The following is an 18554-nucleotide window of genomic DNA, read 5'->3' on the forward strand; positions in this document are numbered from 1 at the left end:
CCATCTGATTTGGATCCACTCATTATGATTTGGTGTATCTGTTGAATGGGTTGGATGTCACACACAAACCATGTGGACCCACAATGCACTATTCCAATGAATATATATATATATATATATATATATATATATATATATATATATATATATATATATATATATATATAAAAGAAAGGGGAGGATGATTCGACCATTTAATACCTTTAAAAGCATGATCTTGTGCTTACCAAATGTTTAGGCACTTTTTGGTAAAATCATAATTCGCGAGGAAGTCTACTGTAAAAATCCCTAGGAAGTTAGCATGTTATGTTAAAGGAGGTTGAATCTTTTGTGTGTGTGATTTTTGTACATATACATGTACAAATACATACGTACACACCCGCATATAGAGTATTTTGAGAAAATAGATGACCAAGAAAAAGAAAATGTCCAGGCTGACACAATGAGGCCCAATGCAAGAGCCCATAAAATAAGTAGGGCCCGGCCCATCCCTTCATCAAGTGGGCTGTACATACACAAACAAATAGGCATCTAGAATATTGAAGACCTTGATCTACTTGCAAGATGCTTGTTCTGCCTAACTGATAGTTGGAAAAGCGTAGCTGTAGAATGGAATCCATGTACACATGAAGTTGGGATGGGCCAATTCGGGCTAAAATGATCTGAGCCCAAGTCCAACCCGAACTGAATTGGACCATACATATATATTATTTTCTACGTGGTGACCCACCTGATGAGTGGATGGGATTAATTTTTGTACAGGTTGATCGCCATGGTAGACCAGACCTACTCAAAGGATTGGATGTGGCACTCATATAATAGGTTGGAATTTATTCATTGGGTGGACGGAAACTTATGGTCCAACGGGTTGGACTTGAGACTTCTATTGGAATGGAAGAGCCTGTTTGGATGTGCTCGGAATGGTTGGCGGAGCCAAAGGTGTTTGGTACGCTCTCCAAAAAAAAAATGCAGAGATGGTGAGATGTAAGTGGCATCCAATCAAATCAAATTACACCGTCCAAATTATCGTTTCTAGTTTAGATGCATCGTAACCAAAAAAACCACACTTATTTGATTATCTAACTATTGGATTTGTAGACATTTATTCAACGGCTAAAAATGAACCACATCTAATTTTCCTCTTTCAACAGACGAGTATCCTCAAATCAGTGGTTAGCTAGATTGACTATGTACCTAAAAATACATTGATTTGACAATCCTAACCATCCAAATGATGGCTATCAAATGGATGGTTGAAAGTAAAATAATTAGTGGTCTAGATTCCATGATTAATATCAGAAGGTTGCTATCGTCTCTCAATCTATTCGTTTGGGTTGTACTCCATCCAGGATTGGGTCAGTGATTTGGACGGTCCAGACCACCTTAAAACTGTTCCATGTGTTAGGTTGAAGAGTCACCACCATTTTTAAAATGGTGCTCGACCATCACATGGGTCAGGTTCTTCATGTCATAATATCAATTCTGCTTGTGAGATAGTCATGTCACTTTCCCTTCACTTGCAAGCAAAAAAAGACAGTCGGAGTGTCGTCCTTGTGTGAGATGGATGCCAGTTTGCCGCACACGTGTGAGTCATTCTCGCCATTCATCAGGTAAGCAGCATTATCAGCTTGATATATATCGGAACTTAGGCTGGTCCACTCATCAGATGGGCCAGACATGCAGGTTAAGTATCAATCTTTTATCCCTAGCAGGGTAACCTTTCTGTAGGATGAGTAGACAATGTTTTAAAATCCAGCCCATACGTGGTCCAGCAGGTTGGATCAGGTATGGCCCATTTGGCCCATAAAAATGCTTAATCTAAAATCATGGTTGATTTGTATAAAGAGAGGATCACGTACATTGGATTCAAGAGATCAACCAAGTCGTACATATCTCTACCCTTGATTTCAATTTAGCTTGCCAAGACTATAGATGACTGTATTGGATTGTTGGGGGACTGCAAAAGCACGTATAGATGAATCAAGTAAAGTATTCTAATCGCAACAACCAAGTCCAATCACAAACAACCTAAATTTAATTTAGAAAAATTTATTCAAATTTTTTTTTATGATATAAAGCGATAATAATACACCATGAAAGCAGAAATTATAAGAGATAGAAAATACCCGATTCGAACAAGCCTTAAATTTCTCCTTGCAAGCCTTTGAACCTTAGAAAAAATTTGAAAGCCCTTAGAATACCCCCCCTTGTACCCGATTACACATATATATAGGTATATGAGAATCACAATCGAAATAGAAAATAAATCTCACAAATACGCTGCTTTACGTAACTCTGCATAATCGTTGGATGACACCAAAACATATTCTCTAAAAGTTGTTTACGTGCAGGTTATGCTAAACCATAGCAGCGTTGAGGCAGGGCATATGCCTAATATTTTGAATTTTTGTTATATTATATATTTCCCTTGTAGTATTGTATTTAAACAAATATTATAGTGGAAATGTGATAATATTTTTTATTTTGGTGTATTTGTGGTTATGCACATGTATAAATAAAAAAATTAACCATGAAAATCTTTCTTATAGAATCTCAGGATTAGAACTTAGCATATGGGAGATAAGAACTGAGAATGAGGTACTACGTATGCTGTCACCATTGGATTCAGAGCCCAGGAACTCTGTCAACCCATTCACCAACTTTGGGGCATGATAATCAAAATATTCATCAAGTGGGGTCTACAGAAGTAGGTTGTGTACCCTCTAAGCACCATACAGTCTTTAGTGGTGAAGGCTATGCCATGTTTATGTTTAAACTTTATGCCAATTTATGAACAAGCGGGCTTGAACGAGGAGGTCTGCAAGCCCATTAGCCCGGCTAGGCCCTGTGGGGTTTACCAACTTCTGCAAGCACAGATTTATGTGTGGTGGTGCCACACAATATGGTGGGTGAGGCCCTAGCTGTGGGGTTCACCTGGGTGTGTTGTATATCAATGTTGTCTAGCTATTTCATCAGCTCATTTTAGGGCATGATATTTTATTTTATTTTTAAAAGCTTATCCAAATCTTAGATGGACCACAACAGAGGAAATAGTTGTGATTGCACGCCCACCATTGAAAATTCATAGGGCCCATTGTAATATTTATTTGTCGTCTGATGTATTGATAAGGACACAGAAACATGGATTAAGGGAAAACACAAATAGCAGCTTGATCTGAATCTTTTGTGGCCCTAAGAAGCTTTCAATGGTAGGAGTTCAATTCCTACTGTGTGGTCTACCTGAGACCTGGATCTACCTCATTTTTGGCACTATGTCATAAATGATCTAACAAATTGGATGGACAAATACACCAAGGTGGGCTCACGGTTGGGAGCTCATCCACTAATCAATCACGCTTGCCTAGCCTAACTGGAGTCCCAGTAGTTCCCATCAATGGGTTGTCAGCTTTGGTGGGTCCCAACATGGTGTTTATGTAAAATCCATCCCAACCACTAAGTTTATCACCCTATTTTAGGCCCAAAAACAAATACCTAGTCCCATCCGTCTTTCAAGAGGACCACATGATCGTAAAAAGTATATAGGCCTATGCTCGCCCTCCAAATTGTTTTCCTTTGCATGACCCACTTGAATTATGGATAGAGCCGATGCTTGGGACTCAAGCCTAAGTCTTGGTGTAGTATCTAATATTAGAGTGGATTTTATATAATGATTACAATCCTATAAATATCAAGGTTGGATGTTTCTCTCCCAATTGTTTCCCATGACATGCCCCACCTAAATCATAGGTTAACCTCGGTTTTTTTTTTTTAGCATGGGCATGATTGCATATCTGATAGTCGAAGTGGATCTCACTTGAATATTAAGGTGAGCCTACTAAAAACTAAAGGGTGGGCACCCTGGGATAAATATTTTATCGTAGGTTTTTTTTGTATCACAGGAGAGGGAGGGTTATTTTAGACCTCTTTTTGGGAAAAAAGGTAGTGGCTTGGGTAGGCTACACCTTGGTGTTTTTGTAAATGATCCACTCTGTTCGCTGGGTGTGTCACACCATTTTAGATCCATGGCCCATATATCAACCTCATTTGTAATTCAAGTGGGCCACATTATTAAAAACAATATACAAGGCAAGACTCGCCCTCTAAACTGTTTTCGTTGGTATGGGCCACTGAATCACGTATAGGCCTAATCGTTGGGCTCCATGCCTGAATATCAGTTTGGCATCTAATGGTTGGAGTTGATTTTATAAAATCATCACAATGAGCTCTGTAATAATCATAGGGACATCTCCTTCACAACTGTTTCCTTTAGTGTGTAAGACTTATAGCAACTAAACTTGATTTTTCACCCTTGGAATAATATGGGACTACACATTGAATAGTTGAAGTAGATCTTACATTCACCTCACGATGGACCCATTAAAAGATCAAGGCCATGAGTATTATATATATATATATATATATATATATATTTGGCACTTGAGCCCCATGGGGCTTAGGCGGGACCTTGTATAAAAAAATTCGAGTTGGGCTCGAGTTGGACATTTTTGGCTCATCAAGGGCTCAGGCCGGGTTTGGGTTTGGATTTAAAAATCCGGATGACATAGCTTGGCCCGATCCTAACTCAATCCATTGTCACCCTTAGTGAGTAAGGCATATTAGGCATGGGCTTTCTCTCGCCATTGATGAGAAGCTTGGAGAAGGGTTTAGAAGAGAAAAACCCGTCGATGGGTAGGGTTTTTAACTGACTACAATACTTTATACATAGCAACCCTCGGTCTCCTCTTTGGTCACTCTATTTTCAAGTGAAGAAATCCCCATCTAACCAAGGGTGTTATGGAGCGAAAGTGCCACTTGACTGTACACCATCTTCTTCAGTGACCTCATTAGTCGGCGTCGACGGACGGTTAAGGTATGTTTTATAAATACTCTTGCAATGTCTCAATTTGATATAGTGGTAATCATGAGATCCAATGTGGTTTTAACATTTGGGTGTTACATTGGTGAATGATACAAGTATGATTAAGGTAGTCAACTTAGAAGCCAAATCTATTCAAGGTGTGACCAAGGACATGAAACTATGCATTGGTGGTTTGGCTAACAAGACAAGCTCTTCGACATTACATTGGATGATCTGAAGGTAATATTGGGCATGGACTTGCATGTACCAAGTGAAGGCGGTTCCCATGCCGACACCTTGATGTAGTGAACATCTTCGATGATGACATCCATGACATGAGTGGCACTAATGGTGCCAAGGTTGGGACCATTTCAACCTTGTAGCTGACACAAGGTGGTAAGGATGAGATGATATGACATGACAATTTGACAAATAAACATGGAGATTCATTGACAAGTATTTGGAGAGGCGTCGATGCATTGGGTGGGGGAGCGTGTCACGGACCAATCATCCTTGTTGGCTTAAGTCATGAGCTTAGACAAATTTATGCTCGTCTCATACGTTAGAGAAGTTTTGCACATAAGTATAAAGAATTTTAAAGTAGTGTAGAAGTTTGTGGGGAGTGGGCGAAAATTGTAGAAAGTTAAGAGTTGTATGAAAAGGTTAGAGCTGTATACAATGGTGTATAGCTATGTAGAGATTTTTAGAAGTTCTCTGGTCCTATTTGGAATGCGGGATTAGGTGGTATAGAATTGCATTTGGTTTAATAGAAATTTCATTCGGGGTTTGGAAAAGATGAAAAGGATTGTATTAATCCAAGTATCATATTATCCAATCATGGCAGGAAATACAATGGGATTTTTAGTGGATTTCTAAGTCTACATATGTAAGCCCCACATTAATGCATTTGTTTTGGTTGCACTATCTATCCATATACACCATTTACATGTGACAATTAAGATGCATACGAATACAAGCGACTGGCATTAGTTGTGCAATATGGTCCATTGATCATAATTTCATGGTCCAACAAACACAAATTGCACTCAAAACAGTGTTTTTCCCAAGGAAAAATTTTGATCCCAAACCCAAAGGTGAGATTTAACAGTCAAAATACCATAGTATTTCTAGACATAGGATGATTGTATCGTAATACTGTTAATTCGACCTAATGTAGTTTCATTCCACCTAATACAGTTTCATACCATTCCAAACAAGCCCGGGGAAATTTAGTGAAGTCTGGTAGAGAATTGTAGAATAGTTTAGAAAAGCTTTAGAGAGTTTTTGGCTGTTGGATGAGTGCTATGTGGAACGATCTTAACACACTGTTGGATGAGTGCTATGTGGAACGATCTTAACACACATGTATATTCTTATAGCTTCTTAGCTCTATGCAAAGGGGAGAAACCCTTATTTGTTACCTGGTTGTAGTTCTGTGAGCTTCAATAGTGAAATACAACATATTCTTCCCTAAAATTAGGTCTCTTTCACATTCTAATGAGTTCCCACCAATTTTTTAAATGGTGCAAAAATACCATGTAATGGTCGGTTTTCACCTTACATAGCACATGTGCCAAAATTCAGGCCATTCATCAAGTATGGCCCACTATGAACATCTTATGTACCAAAATAAGGTGGTATACGGATCAAGTGAGCCACTCATGCAAGTGGAATTTGAACGATTGAACTTTTTTCTAATAATCTACTTTTCTTTTTGTCCATGTTTGACATCATTGTAAGTGGACCACTGCTATAAAAACATATTATACCCCCAACTTATTTTTGTCTAACTTTTTTGTTGTTTTTGTTTTTGTAGTAAAAATTTCAATCGTAATTTTCAGCGTCCGCACCAAATGATACTCGAACTTTTTTGGGGCCGTGTGTGCCATTCTTTCGGGCCTATCTTATCTCAATTGGATGATCGTAGCCACTTAATCATTGGCCTGCAAATGACAATGGATGGAGGGAGAGTAAAAGGAGAAAGAAAGAAGATCCACGGTTGCCATTGCCTGAAAGACCAGACCCAACTCCAAGGGATCCACTGTGATCCATATGTTTTGTTTGTGCCGTTTATCTTTTTTCCAGGGTGTGTACCAAAAAATGAGGCATATCAAAAGCTCAGGTAGACCTCACCATAAGAAATAGTGGGAATTAAATGGCTACCATCCATAACTTCTTGGAGCCGACGGAAGTTTTGGATAAAAGCTGAAATTTGTGCTTGGCCTTCATTTAGGTTTATGTGACGAGAGTTGTATGTGAACCGAGTTAGCTTGGTTAACTCGCTCGACTCGACTTGAAAAAGCTCGATTCGACTCACGACTTGAACTGATTTTTGGAGCTTGAAAAAATTTTGAGGCGAGTTCGAATCGACTCGGATCAAACCTTAACTCGAATCGAACTAGTTTGGTGGCTCGGTTATTTTGATATTGATGTTGCTCACCAAATGTTTGATGAAATGACTCAATAAAGTGTTGTTTTGGGTGGATACATTCTCCATGGGATCGGTCGGTGGCGAAGAATGTATGGATATGAAACAAATCACTTCCAAAAAAGCAAACATTACATAATAAAATTACAATTGGATCTTAATTTTGATGCAGTCTATTGAGTATTTGATGAAATACCTATAAATTATTGTTGTAATTTTGCAAACTATGAGAGGTTGAAGGTACACTTTATATGTTTGAGAAAATGCTGCACAAGCTTGAATTAGCCTTAATTACTGACTGAACCAAGCCGAGCTAGCCAATCAGGCTCGAGGAGCGAGCCGAGGCAAGTCAAGTTCAAGATAGGGTCAACCAATGGCGTGTTCAACTCATTCACAACTTTATGTGTGACCCTTTTTTGTTTTTTTTTCCTTTTCTGTTAGCTTGTTAGTACACTCCACTGTCAGTTCACACTTCACTATTAGCCAACCCCACTAGGGATCCATACCAAGATCTCTATGTTGAAACAAGGTATCTTTTACTGAGTCTACCACTTCAGGTATGAATTAGGGTGTACTCTTTGGAATGGCAAATAAATATCATGGCATGGGCCTGGAAGGTTTCATCGGTGGTTGTCACTATTACAACTATTTTTTCACAGTGTTTCACTTCAGCTTTAGAATTACCTTATTTTTTAAGTCATAATGTCAAATGATATAGAAAAATGGATGAACAAATTGCATAAAACACCCTTGAGTCTTTCGTAAAAATGTTTTGAGAAATTATTTATGAGGATATTAGCCCAAAATCTGAATCATCCATCTAATTCAACACCCTATGAAACCCTCATACCCCAACATTTACCATGATCCAAAACTCCAGTGGGCCATAACAAAAGGAAATAGTTTTCTCTCTTGATTTGTCTCTCTCTTTTGTTAGGGCCCACCAAAGTTTTGGATTAAGGTAAAAGTTGAGCATTAGTGGCTTCACGGGGTGCGTCATCAAATGAACAGTTTAGATTTTGAGCTCATATCACTAAAAATAAGTTCTCATAAAATTTTCACGAGAACCTATTTGAACTAGTGCATAGCTGATATCATTCTATAGAGGTGGGCTCACATAGTCGTGTCACCAGAAATATATCTGGTGAGGGTCTGGATGGCATCCACTTATAAAGAAGAATTATACAATGGCCCATGGTTCCCAGACCGAAATCTTTGATACGATGGGCCCCACAGGGCTGGTTCTTGCACCGAAAGACTCCCATATGGAAAAATCCTAACCCATCAATAGGTGGCCCAATAAATCAGCGGTTGAGAATGGCCCACTTTATTAACAGCTGGAACAATGGCCCCACTTGTACAAACGGAAAACCGCTAGCAATGTGACTTCAGTTACACATTGTACAGTACCTCAGAAGAATTACTTTGATACTCTAGCAGAGTGTGATGGATCCCTGATGAATTGCATACTTGTCGCCAAATAATCCAAACTAAACCGTTCAAAATATAGTGATCATTTCAGATGCATGACGCACCAAAAATAACTTTTATTTGGACATCCAACTATCAGATTGATGGACATTTATTGAACGGTTAAAAATGAAAATATCAACTATCTTATTTCAAAAATCAAGTTTCCACGAATCAATGGTGAGGATTGTTCAACAAATCTGTTTTTTACTCTGTAACTAGACAGTAGTGGATGTAGCGATTTAGTAGGTATAATGTAAGTTAATGTTTTCCACGTGTACCATTTCTAAGTACCTGCATAGCAACTGTTATATGCGGCCAGAGTACCATCGATTTCTAAGATCATTAACTATTTTTTATTCAACCGTCCATTAAAAGTGTCTGCTAATCTTTTACTTCAGAAATAAAATAACGGAATTTTTAGTTTACAAGCCACCCAAATCGGGACCCACGATTTGGACAGCTTAAATAAGTTACCTGCGTGCCAAGCGTGCGAGTTCTTAGTGGCTACGTATCAAGTGTTACACTGCCCGAGTATCAAACTCATAGGACTTTGACCCTTGAGTCTGGGTCATCTACCAATGATCCAAACCGTTTATATGACGATTCTCACTTTGGATGGTGGAAATTCAACAAATAAAAGCTTCAATTGGATTATTTCCATCCACTGATGGTTTGACTTTCAGTTTGAATATGAACTGTCACCGTAAACTTTGTACGATCAAAGGGTTGAAATAGTAAATCTGACTTTTTTATTGGGAATGTTCCATCCAATCAAATATATATGTACTGAACGGTTTGTATATTTGAAAAAGGTTCAAAATCAACTGCTCGAGTCGTGACGTATTAATATAATAAGTCGGGATGAACGGAGAGAGCGAGGAATTCACTCGGGATAATTTTTTACTATAGACACGACCTTTGACTCACCTTATTTTTTCAACCAACTCAAAACCTAACTTACCAAATTAGACCTCAGATATACATAAAAATTCATTTTAGACGAAAATACCCTAACCTTTTTCACTTGCTTATACCTTAAAACGAGGGGTATTTTTGTCTAAATATCTCTTTCTGTACCCTAAAAAATCACTTTGGTAATTAAAGTTTATGGCCGTTGAAAAATAAAACCTTAAAAGGTAAACGCCTATGATGCTAATTTTTTCATTCGTTTTTTACTCTGTCGAAATTACCCATGACTCAAGAGCCGGCATGTGTTGCCACTTGCCACCTATTGGGGTCTACATGCTGAGTTTTTTTTTGTTAATGATCAGAGCTGTCCATGTTGTGGAATCTAAGTTGAATTGGCTAATTTAGAAAATTTACACCCGTTGGACAACTCACTATCCATATATATATATATAGATCAATGAAAAGAAATTTTTCAATGGATCACATTCACTTATAAAAAACGATGGATGGAATAATTAGTGATTACATGCGAATAATTTGCATGTGGTAAGAAGTAGTAAATTGATGGTTCATATTAGTGGTGCGAGAAATTTTTGACTATAAACCTCACCTTTTATCCATCATCTTTTCCAGATGCTTCCAAACTTTATTTTTCCAAACTAAACCAAATTGTACGGACATATTATGTGACATGAAAATGCCTTGCATTTAGTAGGTTGCAGCATCCATTCTAAGTAGCTTATGGATTATATCCGAGCAAGCTACGGCTTATAACCGTAGCTGAGAGTTGCGTAGCGAGGGGTTTTTCACCTGAAATTAATGTGTCCGTGCAGAACGGTTTAATTTGGGAACGTAAATTTGGGAGGCTTAGAAAAGACGGTGGGTAAAAGGTGGGAGTACAGTCGGAAATTTCTCGTGGTTAAAATCTCAGCGTGTCGGCCCAAGTTGATGGTGGGATACGGACTAAACTTACTAGTCCTGTAACGCCAAGACCTGTGGGGCCCACTGTGATGTCTCTGTTATATCCACTCCGTCCATCAGTTTCTACATCTCATTATATGGTATGATATAAAACATTAAGGATTAAAAACTCAAATGGGGCACACTATAAAAATAGCGGGGATGGAAGCACCTACCATTGAGATCTTTCTTGCCCCACCGTGATGTTTATGTGCTATCCAACACGTTCACACGATGATTCCAACCTGGATGAAGGGAAAGGACAAATATCACCCAGAACCAAAACTTCTGTAGTCCCCAAGAAGGTTTCAACCGTGATCATTCAATCCGAAATGTTTATTATGGTGTGTCCCATTTGAGTTTTGAATCTGGTTCATATTTGGTTTCACATACTAAAATCATCTGATGAAACGGATAGACGGATTGGATATAACATAAACATCGGATTAAGCCCCACACAGCTTGGGTTCTAGGGAATTCCTGTAACCCCAGGTTACACCGTTACAGGCAAGTCGCGTCCATTGCGACAAATCTCGTTCTCGGTAAAATTTCGGGATGTTTTCGGATTTTGACATTTTCTCGCGATAACATTATGAAAATCTCGCTTAAATTATAAAATTATAAATAATTTATGAAACTAAAATTTAGGTAAAAATGAATTTATTTAAACTTTTACATATTTATTTCGTAAAAATCGCAATAAATTAGTGAGAAATTAGAAATGATGACATTTTGAAAATCAAGAGATGTTATTGCGGTTATATCGTTAATGAAAACATCACGATATTAAAAAAATATCGGCGTGTCCGCGACACACGTGAGTCGCGGCAGACTCAAAAAGAACCCGACCGTTCGAACGATCGATCTCGAGAGAGAGATAGAAAATAAAATAAAATAAAACGAAAAAAGAAGAAAAAAATGAAGAAAAAAACATAAAAAAACATCCTTTCTTCTCCTAAAATCAAAACCATTCAACCCAATCCACTGACGATGAGACCCCCTCTCTGGAATTCTCTCTTTCCAAGAAGGAGAGAGAGAGGGAGAGTGAGAGGAGGAGAGAGAGATGCACTCCTCAAATGGAGCGATCTGCCCCCTCTCCGGAGGCTGCCACGTGGCATGCAGGGAGTGGACAGAAGAGTCAGGCTCCCACAAAGAGCAGAGACCCTGCCAAGTCACTATCAACCCCTCAACGATGGTTGTATCTCGTCCTTCGACTTCGGCCCCGAATCCGTATCTTATACCCCTTCTATTTATTCATTTTCTCATTCCTCTCCTCTCATTTCTTTCATTCCTCTCTCCTCTCTTCTCTCTCTCTCATCTCCCCAACCCTAATCCCTCTCTCCCTCTTTCTCCATTCCTCCTCATCACTCGATCCCCACCTACCGTATCTTCCGCCGCTGAATTTCTCTCTTTCCTGCTGAAATTGTAGCTGAAGGAGGTCAGTTCTCTCTGTCTGTCTGTCTGTCTGTATGCTTCCTTCTTCATCTTCTAATCTCTTGTTGATTCTTGCTGTTTTTGTACTCTTTATGTGCTTTTACGCTTTGCAGCTTGCTTAGTTTCATGGATTATGGTGTTTCGGTTTGTGCCGGGACAGAACTAGGGATTTCTTGAGTAGAAATTGGTGATCTTGTAGATGGTCTCTTCCCCCTTTTTTTTTTTTTTGGGTGTTTGGTGTTTTGCTGGTTTTGTTGTCTGAGGATAGAATTAGAAGTTGTTGCTGTTTTGGTACTGAAGGTTGGGTTTTGTTTGGTGGTAATTTGGTTTGTGGTGTGTGATTGGTTTGGTAGGGGGAGTCTTGGATTTGGGCACTGAATTCGGTGTTGTTTGTGGATTAGTACTGAGAGCATTGTTGTTGCGTGATATTTTGGTGTGTGGAGTGTGATTGGTTTTTTAGGGGGGAGTCTTGGATTCGGGAGTTGAATTTGGTGTTGTTCGTGGATTAGTACTGAAAGCATTGTTGTTGCGTGATTTTTTGGCGTGTGTTGTGTGATTGGTTTCTTAGGGGGAGTCTTGGATTCTGGAGTTGAATTCGGTGTTGTTCGTGAATTAGTACTGAAAGCATTGTTGTTGCACGATTTTTTGGTGTGTGGTATGTGATTGGTTTATTAGGGGGAGTCTTGTATTCAGGTGTTGAATTTGGTGTTGTTTGTGGATTATTATTGAAAGCATTGCTGTTGTGCTGCACGATTTGTTCTGTATGTTGCTACTTGGTGCTGTTCGAAAGAGTTGGGTGGTTGGTTTGTAATTGTTTTGGTTGTGAGAGTATTGAATTTGCGAGTGGAAAAGTTGTTGCCAGTAGTGGTCATAGGGGGTTTTTGAGGCCATTGCACTTTCAAAGATTTGAACTTGTAACTGTTTGTAAGTTTTGGGAGATGGTTCTTGTTGGCATTGGTGTGTCATTTGTGTGGTGGTGAGAGTATCGGATTAAACAAAAACGGAATCAATGTTGTTTTGTAGTTTAATACTGAACGTGAGAATTGTTTGAGACTTTGAGTTGGTAGTTATTTGTTTTTGAATGATTTCTTTTAGAAATTGGAAATCAGCATTTTCTTGGACTTTTTTTCTTTTTCTTTTTCTGAGAGATGGGATTTTGGCATTCATTGTTTAATTTGTTTGGGAGTGAGTTTTGGATTTAAGGAATGGGATTTGAAGTTGTTGGTGATTTAATGCTGACCATGGGGATTGTATGTGGTAATTGTTTATCTTGCTCAATCATCGGTGTGAATTGGAATGACTGGAAGAATGTGGTTGAAACCTGCAAGTTGGTGTCTTTTAGAAGATTTGGGGGATAGATTATGGTCTGTAATTGGTCAGCAATGAGTCTTGGGTTTGAGAATGGAAATTGAAGTTGTTAGTGGTTAAGTACTGAACCTGAACTTTTTGAGAAGTGTAAGAAAGTTGTTAGTTGAATTGCTGGAAGTTGGTATTGGTTTGGTGCTTTTTCTTGGAAGTTTTAGGAGAGGGACTTTTAGCCATTCAACGTGTATTTGGTGTCGTACTGAGAAGGATTCATGTTTTTATAAATGGCCAATGTGAGGAAGGCACAAAGAATTGCAATTTTAAGAAAGCAAAAACTTTACAAGCGTCGACCAGCTTAAAGTTGGACGTCCAACCTGCTAAATCAATCTTGATTCTCCTTACAACTATACTAACTGAACTATGGAGGTTGCGAAAGCAACAATTGTTCCTTTCCCCCCAAATAGCCCAAAGTGAAGCCATAAGAACCAGCCGCCACAACATCTTGTCTTCTTTCCCCACTCCTCCCCCATGCCAAGCATACTAGAAGTCTTCTATGGACTCTGACATCACCCATGATGTAACTAATAAAGCAAGGAAGGTGGCTTACACCTCTTTGGCAAAGGTGCAATGAATGAAAGGGCGGTTAATCAATTCAACATCTTCCATGCACATAGGACATATATTGGTGAGCATCATGGATCTTATTTAGTGATTGTTGATGGTTAGCACTTCCTTCCTTCCGACCAACAGAACAAACGCTGCAACCTTAGTGGGGGCTATGTGGAACCAGGAGAACAGAAGTTGTTGGCTTTTGCACGGAGGATTCTAGAGTTCGAATCAGCTTATAGAAGGATTGGATCAAGAACCGACCTGAGGGACCATATTTCCACATGATTGAGTCTTCCTCTCCCAAGGAAAGATGATAATGCTGCAATTACTGGAAGAGTTGCTGGTCTTCTAATTCTTCCTTTGAGAGAGCCCTCTGTTGCGGAGGAGGCCAAACCGTGGTATGATTATCTCCTTGCTTGGACGCACAACGAGAAACTGAAATAGCAAGAAGTATTCATGTTATGATTTGAAGTTGTTGGTAATTGGTACTTTAATGCTGAAGACAGGTTTGGTGCTAGTAATAATTTTTTCTGTTCAATCTGTTATGGTAATTGAAACTAAAGGAATGTTGTTGTTTAAGTTCTGGAAAGTTGGCAATGATCTGCCTACATGTAGCACTGCATTTTATGGAAGTTTGGGAGATGAATTTTCTGGCAGTTGGGGTGTAGTTGGTTTGGTGAAGAGGTACTTGGTTGCAAGAACCTTACTTACCTTGACACTCAGAAGTGGGTTCTGTACCCATTTACAGCACTTCAATTTTAGGTGTAAATGCCATATTTGAGCTGCACAGGGTGCCATACATAGGTAACGTAGCTAAGAACAGAATAAGCAATATCTAGACTCATTATTAGTCTTTTACTGAACAGGAATTGTTTGTTCTTGGTTGATGAATCTTGTATGGGAATCCAGGGACAGGGAAAGATGTGTTTTAGTGATTATCTAGACTTATTATCAGTCCTTTACCGAATGCAGGGTTTTGTGGACGTGAATTGTTTGTTCTTGTTTGATATATCATGTATGAGAATTGCAATGATAGGGAGAGATGTGCTATTTTTTATTTTTTTATTTTTTTATTTTTTATTTTTTTTGTGACTGCTTGGATTGAAGGCATTAAGGGATTGTAGACCTTGTTAGCTTTCTCTAATTAGTGCTTCACTATAATCCTTCACGAAAGAAATTGCTTGCTGCAGGAAATCCAAAAATCCTTAAAATTTTATGCCATTTAAAAAAATGATTTCCATGTAAAATAACGTAGGATTTTAGAAGATACAAGCAAGCCCCAGCCTAGGTAAAGGAGGGTTGATTTTAGGTAGGCAGCCCATTGTTGGACTTTTGTGAAGCAGTCATGAGACATTCCGTTTCAAGATGATGATCTAAAAACTATGAGTATAGTTTGAACAGCCAGTGAAATCTACCTCCAATTAGTCAATTAGAGCTTATTTGAGAGGATTTCTAATCATCCTGGATTTTCAAATGTGTTTCTTGGATTTCAAAAATTCTATTTGGGAGCTTGGATTTTGATTCTTGGAATTATTGAAATTATTTGTTGGTATATTCAGAATAATGAATGTGATGAGTTAAGTGCTCCCAAATATGCTGAACTTGACATGCATTGGAACATGCAAGATAATTATTGTACAAAGCACATTGTAAGACAGCCTTGGCGCAAAAATAAGGCAAATCCGAACTTTTGGTGGCCCGCAAAAGTGGGCCCACTATTTCATAATTGCGGAACGAACCTCCAGATGTTTGAGAAAATGAGATGACGCTGTATAATAATTCAAATCAAATTAATTGACTTATTTTCTACACTCAGTCCCTCTAATTAAGATGCAACTGAATGATGTGTAAACTGAATAATATATGAAGATGCAACGGAATAATATGTAAACAAAGTTAAATGCACCGTCGCAAGTAGATGAATAACAACTGCATTCAAATTAACCATAAGAGGTTCAATACTACAGTTTTCCATAACTAGTAATGATAAACACATAAACAAAATCGGCTTTTAAACTTTCATAATATTCTTTAAAAATATACGCCTCATTTCAGGCCGCATTTGAAGGAAGAGCTTTGCCATTTGTAGATTTGATATGAGATGTTTGAGTGCTTTCCACTTGTCTTCAGTGATGGTTGTCATCAGTGTTCGAAATATCGGTATCATGCAATGTATCACTTTTTGGGAAACATGGGGAAACATTGGGAAAATGGTTGAATTTTTCAATGAAACTTCAAGGATTATTAAAAAAGATCTTAATATACACTTTTAAATCATAAAATCTCAAAAAAGAAGTGCACATAATAGGTTTCCTTTGTATAGGGTCTAAGCTATGCGCTGTCCAATTGAACTAAGACAACTATATTCAGTATCCACCCTGTCCATCTATTTTTCCATATCATTTTAGGACATTATCTAAATATTGAAGCAAATCCAATAATTAGGTAGACATGCCAAAGGTAACAATGGTGATTGACCATTAGTGAGCCACAAAAGTTTTGGATCAAGCTGATAATTGTTTTTTCTCTTCATTCAAACTTATGTGATGTTATCAACAGATTGGATGCCTAATAAAATATAGGAAAAATTAAGGTGCACCCTAAGAAGTTTTTAATGGTACCATGTTCAACTAACACTGTTTCCTTGAGTATAGTCCACTTGATAATTGGATCTTCTTAATTATTGGAATCATGTTGTAAAATGATTTGAAAAAACGGATGGACGGAGGGGACATAGAATACACACGTCAAGTTGGGCCCCATGGTATGGCTGTATGGTCTTGGGTGAGGCGGGTCTTACCTAATCTGCTCCCTGCACCTCTTATAGTATCGAGTTAACTCTATTATTGGGCCCACCGTGAATGTACATGGTTTATCCATGCTGTCTATCGTTTTTTCGGCTCATTTTAGGGGTTGAGCACAAATTTGAAACATATCCAAAGCTCAAGTGGACCATACCGCAGGAAACAATAGGAATAATGATTTCCATTGTTGAAACCTCCCTAGGGTCTACAATGATGTTTATTTTTCATCCAACCTGTTCATAAGATCACAAAGATATGGATGAAGGAAAAGAACAAATATCAGCTTGATCCAAAACTTCTTTGGGATTTTTTAATGGTAGATGTTCAATTCACACTATTTTCCATGGTGTGTGGTCCACTTGAGCTTTGGATATGCTTCATTTTTTGGGCTAAAACCATAAAATTATATGGTAAAATGGATAGACAGAGTGGATAAAATACATGAATTACAATGGGCCCATGGAGTTTACGTATTACAGTACTCACTACGTCATTGCTTCCCACACACTGCAAAGACGGGCAGTGACGCTCCTGCAACTTGAGTTGTACGAACGGTTGAAAGCTACATGGCCCCACAATAATGTATTTATTATATCTACACCGTTCATGCATTTGGAGAGATCATTTTAGATCATGAGCCCAAAAATGAGCCATATTCAAAGCTCAAGTGGACCACACCACAGATAGCTGTGGGGCTGATTCTCATCGTTAAAACATTTGTAGGGCCCACCATAATGTTTATTTTCCATCCAATCTGTTCATTAGGTCACACAGACCTGGATGAAGAGGAAAAACAAATATCATATTGATCCAAAACTCCTGTGACCCCACAACTGTTTGCAGTGTGGTCCACTTGATCTTTGGATCTGTCTTATTTTTCGGCTCAAGCCTTATGACGAGCTCGCCAAATGGACGAACGGTTTGGATATAACGCATATCTCATGATGGGACCCACGGAACTTGGCGATAACTCACCAGTCAACTCGCGGTGGTTTGCGGTACACCAGCCAACTGGGTTTCCATAAAAAAGGCTCGGATGCCCTTTTTTTTCAAAGCATAGAGGGTTCCGGCTTTCCAGAACCTTAAGATCTCTCCCAAATCTCACATATCTTTGGATTTCGGTGAAGATTTCTCTGGATTTCAGCAAGGATTTCTTCGAATTTCGCCCAAATACTTAGATTTCTCCAGATTTCGACGGATTTCTCTCCCAAATCAGAGATTTTGTTTGTACTAACCTACGAACGACACTTTGATTCGAATAGCCCCACCAAAGGGAAGCTTCTGATCATGGCGATCTCTTGTACAGGTATCGAAATCCACCTGTTGAAAGTTTCTCTATATATATTTTTTAATTTTTCCCTTTTTTTTAAAAAAAAACAATTATTTTATAAGATAACGGCGCTGTCCCGAACGATATTTGGACTCTCTCTGTTTTTTTTTTTTTAAATTTATTTACTTGGTATCTTTCGAAGGCTTCGTGTCGCCGGACCGCGATACCGATAATATCGGCCGATATATCGGCTGATAGTATCGATATTGCGAACACCGGTTGTCATATGCATCAACTCATCCATTAAAAACAGCTCTAACTCGTTCCTTTCTTGTGTTATTCCACTCTTTAGTTTTTTGGAGCATGGTTTGCCGTAAAGGCCGTTACAGGGACGTAAAGGCCATTACGTAATGGTAACATTGGCAACCGTTACACGCTATGGGCTTGTAAAGGCTGTAATGGCCGTTACAGAAAAAATGACTCGTAAAGGCCGTTACAACCCCC

General features: G+C 38.6%; 1 protein-coding gene across 1 annotated transcript in view; it reads left to right on the plus strand.

Annotated features, from left to right (window-relative positions):
- Nucleotides 1–11536: 11536 nt before the first annotated feature.
- The window catches only part of LOC131221045 (protein CHROMATIN REMODELING 4), a 57651-nt gene continuing 50633 nt past the window's right edge, over nucleotides 11537–18554 (plus strand). Inside the window, exon 1 of the mRNA XM_058216134.1 lies at nucleotides 11537–12066. The gene's annotated coding sequence lies outside the window, so the exon portion shown is untranslated. The remainder of the gene's footprint in view (nucleotides 12067–18554) is intronic.

Source organism: Magnolia sinica, chromosome 12, assembly GCF_029962835.1.
Source record: "Magnolia sinica isolate HGM2019 chromosome 12, MsV1, whole genome shotgun sequence".
In the NCBI taxonomy this organism is placed as follows: Eukaryota; Viridiplantae; Streptophyta; class Magnoliopsida; order Magnoliales; family Magnoliaceae; genus Magnolia; species Magnolia sinica.